The sequence below is a fragment of the Prosopis cineraria genome, unplaced genomic scaffold (genome assembly GCF_029017545.1).
Source record: "Prosopis cineraria cultivar Desert tree isolate PC_DT_omini unplaced genomic scaffold, ASM2901754v1 PC8, whole genome shotgun sequence".
Taxonomy (NCBI): Eukaryota; Viridiplantae; Streptophyta; class Magnoliopsida; order Fabales; family Fabaceae; genus Prosopis; species Prosopis cineraria.
The window spans coordinates 24,539,837-24,546,891 of record NW_026555339.1 but is presented as its reverse complement, the minus strand read 5'-3'; positions in this window follow the sequence as shown (position 1 = coordinate 24,546,891).

Genomic DNA, 7,055 nt, shown 5'->3' with positions numbered 1-7,055 from the left:
CTTGCATCGTTGGGGCATGGTTTCTCTCTGCTTCCTCTTAACGTACCATCTCAATTCTCAACCTTGAAATCAATTTTTAAATGGTTAGGATTTGGTATTGTATAAGATTTAGAATTTTTATTTTTAAATTACAATCATGAATTTTGAATTGTAGTTTAGATCAACTTTGTTATGTTTTAAATTTATTTATTTTATCTTTCATAATTTAACATTTTAATATTAATTTTATGAAATACTAAATCCTAACCATTTAAAATTTGATCCAAAGCTAGAGATGGTAAGTAGAGCTGATCAAGATTCAAGACTGGGTATGCAATCAAAAAAGTATTTGAAAGTCCAATTTTTTTTTTTGGTTGATTTTATTTTTCCCTCTTCTTTTGGAAATGATTTAATTACTGTGGTGGGGTTTGTCCAGTGAATGAGAGTGATACTGCCAAACGATTCTGAATCTTGAGGGCTAAATATAGCGTGTTTTTCCATCAGTTATATAATCTAAGCGGAAATTTATAGTATATGAACAACAAAAATCTTCTCAAATCGAATAAGAGTGGGGTTTGTCCTTGTGAAGGCGATCATTGAACCAAATTTACATTTTGGCAATGCAGAATTTTTGAAGCCATTTATCCCTAATTCCTCCCAACCAAAACCGCTGCCATGGTCAACATGTGGGCCATAACCCATGACCCGGACATGTGATGTGTGCGGAGCCCTTAGAGTTCAAGCGTGGGTGTTTTGGGCTAAGGATCTCTAATGTATCTTTTTTATAATGTCTCAATTTTTTTAATTTTTTTTATTTTTTCTTTTGCTTCTGCATAAAATAAGAGACATTTGACATCTTAAAATCTCAAAATGTGAAGTTTTATATTTTTTTAACTATTTTTCAAAAATACAAGCATGTAATTGTGATATTTAAAAAAAATCATAAGAAAATACAAAACTTAACAATTTCATAACTTTAAAATATTAAAATATCTCTTATTTTATATAAAAATTAATGATCCAAAAATAAAATGAAATTGAGAAGTTGTGCCATAATAAAAAATATTAGAAAAAGGTATATTAAAGGCTCCTAGAGTTTTGAATCAAGACGTGTCCATGATGGGATCTAAGAACTGGCTCTTTCCAATTTCAGAAGAAGGGTGCACCCTGAGAAAGCCATGGGCTTAGCCACTGTGAAGCTCTGGCTCGCTCTGCTGCTACAGAAATTTAAGTGGGTCCCTTCTGCTGCTAGTGTGAACTTGGCTGAGTGCTTAAAGCTTTCTCTTGAGATGAAGCATACTTTATTCTACAAGATCCATGAATAATGCTTCTTGACATTCATGTGTGTTGTGTTCTTCAATTCTGCAAAACTTCATGCAAAGGGTCTAAACATTGTGTTGGCGAACATGGTGGCCACCAAGGCAGCGAGGTAGAAAGAATATGGGTAAGATTTTTTGCTTTTTGTTTTTTAAAATAAGTTTTTTTACACACCAGCAATCAAAAATGGGTTTCACTTCCTTCTTGTCACTGTGCCTAAATCCCATATATATTACACGTTAGCGAATAAGGGTCTCATGGAAGGACAATTTTACTTTTGAAAAAAAAATTATTTAAGGGTATATTGTTTCACATTTTATTATAGCTGGTGTCTAACGCTTCTGAAAAAGTTTAAAGACAACCCAAATTTAAAATATTTGTTCTCCCTAATATTTTTTTTTTTTTGGAATACGTGGCATTTCAATATGATGTATTTGATCTTTCTTGATGCAGCTTAAAGAAATTATTTGAAAGAGAAAGAGGTCAAAATCAGAGGTGCAATTCCCTACAAAGCATACCTTATTGGCCAAATGAAGATAAAGAGATTGGATAAGCACCTTGAATGAAATTTCCAGATTTAATATTTTACTAAATTTTCATACGGAAAATGGACGCTATAAAGTAACGAAATGCCAAAATATGTAAAATTTTGTCTACATAGTTCAATTTAATCCTATTTGATTTGGCAAAATTTAGAGCATAATTGCATGTATAATGTACTTTATATGTATCATTGTTTCAATTGTTGGTGTGGAATTAATGTTGGTCTGAAGCAAGGAACAAATGACTTGTATTATTATTATTCGGCCAGCAAATGACTTGTATTACAAAATCTTAAACAATGACACGACAAAATAAATTATGAATAATTATGTAGCTACTCCATTCGTTAAAAGATGTAAGACATTTTTAACCGAATCCGATCCTCCAATAAAATAATTACTTACTTTTCAACCAACTTTATATTTTTATATTTACCTCTATTAAACACCCTGGAATAAATATAAAGTCATTATCAATTGGGGCACTTTTTTTTTAAAAAAAGCAATGATTATATCTTAAAAGATTAAAAATATCTTATATTTTTTAACATTCAACTTTTAAAAAATGCTTTATATTTTTAAATGAAGGAAGTGTAATTTTTGGGAGTGTTAATCAGGGCCAATTGGGGATTGTGACGAAAGTGGAAACTGAGAAGAAAATTCCTTAGGGAAAGCATGTTTGGAAATTGAAGCATTAATTCATGCCTTGCCATCCACAGAAATTAAAGGCATGGCAAATCATTTCTAATTAATCATGTGGTGTGAAATCAATGAACCAAATAGGAAGGCGGTAGAAATTAAATGGAATGTGAAATAGGAAAAGTACATGAGAAAATGACAATTAAATCCCCCTTAATTATATAAATAATAATTTGATATATCAAAATTTTATAATTTCACTAAATTTTTTATGAACTTTTCTATCATTAATAAATTTATATAAATAATTAAACTACTCTCATAACAATATCAAAAATTTAACATGTGAAGCTATAATTTGCTGTTTCACTATTTCAAATATAAAAAAAAATTATAATTATTTCAAATGAACTTGTGTTCATTTTATTTTCAACAAGAGCAATTTAATTATTTATATAAATTTATTAATGAAAAAAATGTCCTTAGAAATTATAGGGAAATTATTGCATTTTAATAGATCAAATTATTATTTTTATAATTTAAAAGAATTTTATTATCATTTTTTCAAAGTGCATTGTCAATTACACATGCACTTTGTCCAGTATTTAATATAATATAAATTTTAAAAAATTGACTATTAATATAGAGTAAAGTTAAAATAACTAATGGTTTTTCAATTTACTATTTGTTTATTTATTATATTGAGTTTATGGCAACAATTTAGTACAGTAATTAATAACTGCAAATGAGGATGAAATTTCAAAATTACATTTTTCATAATGGCTAAATTATATCTTTAGTTTTTTAATTTTATACAACGTTTTATTTTAATTCCTTAATTTTATAAGGGTTAAGGTCCAATTTTACCCTTATACCTATTTTTTAGGAACGTTGGACATGATATACTTTTAAGTGAGGTAATTTTACCTCGAAACTTTTTTCTTTTGAAGAGAAAAAAAAAATCCTCCATTAATAAACCATTAACTGTGCCATTATATGCTAACATAGCATGTGGGTGGAGCATAATGTACAGCGACATGTAAGATTGTAACTAAGTTCTTTATTGTTAATTTATCTCTAAACTCTTTTTCTAAGAGTTTGAACACCCTAAAGTCTTTTTTTAAGAGCATTAGACACTCTGAAGTCTTGTTAAAATAAATTTAATAAATATTATTAAAATATTAATGATTTTAATATTTAATAATTTAGAATATTATTATTTAAAACATTACACCACTTAATTTAATATTTTAATATTTTGTAATTTTGTATTAAAAATGAAGTGAATGAACCTCCAAATTAACGAAAGAATTTTTTTCTCATCTCTCCATTTTTTCTTGTTAAATAACTTTTTTGTAGTACAATAATGGAATAAGCAATATTTTTTAAGTAAACATTTTTGTTATTATTTTGTTGGTCCTAGTTATCATATTTCTAATTTCACTCCTAGTTACAGCATACAGAAAGTATTAAATTTGGTTAGTGTAATATTTTGAAGGAAAATCATTAGTTGATAAAAAAATTTAAGGAACTTAATTAATATTAAAAATATAAATAAATTTTGACATGCACAAAAAACATAATAATTTGAAACACTGTCTCGAAAAAAGATCAAATATCGATATACACAAAATAAGAAGTTATCTATAAATTTGTAAAATGTTAATTTGAGTTGTTAATATTTAAAAAGTAATTTATAAATTTTAAGGAATATTTATAATAATAATATTTAAATTATTAAATATGAGCATATTTAAAATTTTGGCAATATTTATTAAATTTTATTTTATTAAGAGTTCAAGGTACCTAGTGTTGCTATAAAAAGACTTTAAGGTACTTAGCACTCTTGAAAATGGAGCTCAAAGACAAATTAATATCAAAGGACATAATTAGAGTTTTACATATCTCTGTATGTGGGTCCCACAGACATACAACATTAGCATATAACAGCAAAGTTAACGTTTCATTGTCAGTTGGGGTCTTTTTTACTCCTTAAAAAATAGTTCAGGGGTAAAATTATCCTACTTAAGAGTATAAAGTACCCAGCGACCCTAAAAAAATATGTACAGGGACAAAATTAGACATTAACCCATTTTATAAAGTGTCTTTTTAATCCTTTAATCTTAACACTATTAGTTTCATCACACAAAAAATTTATATATTAAACTTTTAAATATTAACAAAATATTTTTAAATGTTGACATATGAAGTTTATTTTTTCTAAAATTATAATGATTGGCATAGAAAAAAATAATTTCAAACTAATGTTATTAGTATTCGAGGATTAAAAAATACTTTTTAAAGTTAAATGATTAAATTAAAACCTTACAGAGTTAGAGGATTAAAAGTACTTTTTTAGCCTTTTACAATTTATGTTAAGAATTATCATTTACTCCTTCTGTTTTAAAATGTAAAATATTTTTAACCAAATCTCACCCCCGATAAAGTAGTTAGCTACTTTCAAATTAACCCTATCTTTTCATATTTATCTCTATTAAATACCCTATAATAAATATAAAGTCATTCATTAATAGGGTTATTTTTTAAAAAAAAAGGTAATGATTACATCTCGAAAGATTAAAATACCTTATATTTTTTAACATTCAACTCTTCAAAAAATACTTGACATTTTTGAATGGAGGGAGTGTTTGTTTAAATGATGAGAGCTTTTACTATTCATGTCAATTTTAGTTGATTATTTAAAATTTTCTTATTTATATACCTATTGAAAATATAAATAGCAATTTATTTTACCCTAAAATATTTAACCTTGTGCAAATTAATATATATATATATATATATATATCAACTTGTTAATTTTATAATTCTTATCCGATTAATATTAAAAAGTTAAACATATGACTTTTCAAATACATTGCCCAATGTCTAATACTTCTTTTATTTAAAAATATAAGACATTTTTTGAGGAGTTAAATATTAGAAAATGTAAGGCATTTTTAGTCTTTTGAGGTGTAATCATTATCTTTTTTTTTAAGTGCCCCTATTGATAATGATTTATATTTATTATAGGATATTTAATAGAAATAGATATAAAAAGATATAGTTAGTTAAAAAGCAGGTAACTAATTTATTAGGGATGAGATTTAGTTAAAAATGTTTTACATTTTTTAACCGAGGGAGTGTATAATAACTTTATTCTTTTACTGTTTATTAATCTTATGTATACTATAAATATAAAAAATTTATTTAATTTTGTAATTTATTCCCTTGTACATATTAAAAATTCAATCAATTACTTTTTTATTTAAATAAAAATTCCCAACAAAAATTTCATTAGGCGCATACTTGCCTTTTCTTTTACAACTAGATTTATACCCCATGCAACACGAAAATTTTTTAGTTTTAAAAAATAAATATTAAAAATTTATTTTTGGTATTCTTAAAATAAAATATTGCTTTCTCCTCTAGCTTAAAGGTCACAAAATACAAACATATATTTTACTTTTAATTTTATTTTTATTCATCTAACTATTAATTGACAGTTGTTGGACTAAAATATCATTTTTTGATATATTTTTTTAATTTTTATTCATATTTTAAATTTTAGTTATATAAACTGATTTATTTAATATTTTTTTAAAAATTAAATACATACTCCCTCTTTTTAAAAATTTAAGGTAGCTTTAACTGAATATATCTCTCAATAAATAGTTATTTATTTTTAAATCAGTATAGTCTTTTTATATTTATCTTTAGTTAGTAGGGTGTTCGTTCTAAAATAATATAAAGTAATTTAATTCATTAAGGATACTTTAAAAAAATAATAATTATACCTTAAAATATTAAAAATATCTTATATTTTTTAGTATTTAATTCCTCAAAAAATATTTTATATTTTTGAATGGAATGAGTAAATTTATTAAAATAATATTTCAAACAAAAAAAAATTAATAAAATAAGAGATAGATTAGTCAATATAACTTATCTTTATGTTCATTTAAATTTTATAATTTTCTTAAAATATTTTGAAATGATTTCCATGCTCAATTGTTTAAACCATATAATTCAATCAATTACATCAATATTTTTTTGTAGGTTTTCAAACTATAATATACTTTTATATATAAATAATAGAATATTATATTTTATTTCTTATGTATTTGAAAAATATGAACAAAAACTTGATTTATAAATTCTCACACAAATTATTTTATGATTCGTTACCATATATTAATAATAAATATATAGTAAATTATTTTTATCTAAATCACATTATTAGCCCCATATAAATTTTTATTGCATATTTAACATCTATTATTTTTATTAAAATCTTATATCCACCTTCAATTCTTACTATAAATCCTACATGATCTTTTAAAATATAAAAATTTTATTATTTTTTACACCTTGCCTAAAATTTTAACATTTACAAATGTAGGTTCCACATTCACATTGTTTAAATTAATTACTAATTTAAATTTACTAATTAAATTATAGGTCCCATAGGCACTTTTTTATCATTATAATTTCTTTATCTATCTAACACTAATTATTTTTACTAAAATCTTATATTTATTGTCATTTTTTTTTCTAATCTTATATGATCTTTTAAAATAT